Genomic DNA, 2,541 nt, shown 5'->3' with positions numbered 1-2,541 from the left:
GCCTAGCTTTCATGAGTAAGCGCCATCACCGCTCTCGAGGGTGGGAAATCCGAGCCGTAACATAATATTTGTCACTTTAGAAGTTCAAAATAAAATTAATTATCTTTTTTATTTTTTACCACTAGACACTAAAAAATTCTATATTCTTCAGTGGCATCCCCTCGTTACCAAAATGGTGGCAAAAATAACATCTTGGACAACAAAAAAATTATTCTATGACGGCTGAGATCAGTTGGTACATACAATGTTGTTTGGAATATGTTGCGAAATATCGTGGGATAACTAGCATACAATCACACACAAAATAAATAGAGAAGAAAAATAAACACAGGAATTTAACAAGGTTCGGCTAAGCCTAATCCTCGGCGCAAAAACAGGGAGAGTTTTCCATTTGGAAAAAACATCACATTTATTCTTTCTTGTCGTGCAGTTTGGTTTCTCAATGATAATTGAATTTCTACTCTGTTCTTCACAGATGGAGAGAACACGCGCTTCCTCATCCACTGACCAGCAGCCCGAGCCCCCAGCAACAGCTCCCACGAGGGGCAGAGGGTGAGGCCGAGGCCGTGCTCGAGGTCGAGGTAGGGGCAGAGCTCAACCCAAAGCAGCAGCACCAGCAGCGGAGCCTCAGGTTGACTTTGATGATAGGTTCCGGCCCCGGCAGTTCCGGTGGGCCCAGCTCAGGTCCCAGAGGGGTTTATTGCTACCCCAGTACTGCAGGACGCTCTGGTCCGTTTTGTGGGACTTATGGAGAGTGTCACCCGGGCAGGCTTGCTTCCTATAGTCCCAGTTGTCTCTCAGGCTGGAGAAGGAGCCTAGAATCCTGTTACTCGCACTCCGGAGCAGGTAGCTCCCAAGTTTCAGACTCCAGCAATTCAGCCAGTTGGAGTAGTTCAGCCGGGTGTGGTAGCCCAGACCGGTGATGGAGCAACTATGTTTGCCGATGCTTTGTGGAGATTGGACAGGTTCACCAAGATCTTCACTACTACTTACAGTAGTGCATCTTCTGAGGATCCCCAGGATTTTCTAAATTGCTGTCATGAGGTTCTCAGGAACATGGGGATCGTGGAGACTAATGGGGTCGATTTTGCTACTTTTCGCTTGTCTGGATCCGCCAAGACTTGGTAGAGAGATTATTGCTTGGCTAGACCAACCGCATCACCAGCTTTGACTTAGGAGCAGTTTACTCAGTTATTTCTTGAGAAGTTTCTCCCCATCACTCAAAGAGAGATCTACCAGAGGCAGTTTAAGCGCCTCCAGCAGGTTTCTATGACTGTTACTCAGTATGAGACCAGATTCATCAACTTGGCCCGTCATGCTCTTATCATATTTCCCACTGAGAGAGAGAGAGAGGGCAAGGAGGTTCATTGAGGGACTTATTTAGTCGATCCGACTTTACATGGCCAAGGAGACTGGGAGTGAGATTTTGTTACAACCCATATCCACACGCGTTAGTTCATGCCATATATTAGTTAACATAAGTCCAAGAAGGAATTACCTTTGAGATGATAAGAAGTTAATCCTATTGGTCTTAAGTGATACAAGGGTGTATAAGGGTGATTAACAAGTATTAGAAGTTAAACGAATCAAGAATGTTGTAACTTGTATTTTCTGGTAAACCTATGCTCTTATCATACTTCCCACTGAGAGAGAGAGAGGGCGGGGAGGTTCATTGAGGGACTTATTCAGTCGATCCGACTTTACATGGCCAAGGAGACTAGGAGTGAGATTTTGTTACAACCTATATCCACACGCGTTAGTTCATGCCATATATTAGTTAACATAAGTCCAAGAAGGAATTACCTTTGAGATGATAAGAAGTTAATCCTATTGGTCTTAAGTGATACAAGGGTGTATAAGGGTGATTAACAAGTATTAGAAGTTAAACGAATCAAGGATGTTGCAACTCATATTTTCAGGTAAACCTAGAGGTTCTTAATACACTCAAGAGGTCATGTATTAAGGTATTTGAATCATATAATATCCGTATCATAAGTCTTGAAGTCAAACGAGTTATGAAACAAAAGTCGACAAACGTTGTCGCAACTTAGGTTCATAATTTTACTTAAGCATTAGGTCAAATATTTCTAAGCTTTTCTCCTAATTTACAAGGAATTACGGGGTGATCTACCCACTAAATTAAATATCTATGAGTCTAGTTTCCAACGCATTAAACCGTTTGTCAATACGATCTTGGAGTATAGAGATATTCATATTTTCGCAAGCCTGCGCAGATTGGTAGATGACAAGTAGGTGCATCACCTACTTGCCAAAATGATAGGACAAAATTAAAAGACCTAAGTCGGCCAAGAGAGGACTTTTAAGGGGTTATGAACTCAGTTATTTCATCCATATTTCAGACCCTCAAAACCAAAGTTAACCCCTGTAACTCCTCCCCTAATATCTCACACAAACCCTAATCGATTTTCCCCCTCTTTCAAGTTCTATTTGAAGGTAAAACCTAGCATTTGAAGAACCAAGGGAAGGGCTGAGTTCTCCAACAAGTAAGGTAAGTTACTGCCATATTTCATACATTTTTCT

The sequence above is a fragment of the Nicotiana tabacum genome, chromosome 9 (assembly GCF_000715075.1).
Source record: "Nicotiana tabacum cultivar K326 chromosome 9, ASM71507v2, whole genome shotgun sequence".
In the NCBI taxonomy this organism is placed as follows: domain Eukaryota; kingdom Viridiplantae; phylum Streptophyta; class Magnoliopsida; order Solanales; family Solanaceae; genus Nicotiana; species Nicotiana tabacum.
This window is presented reverse-complemented; position numbering follows the sequence as displayed.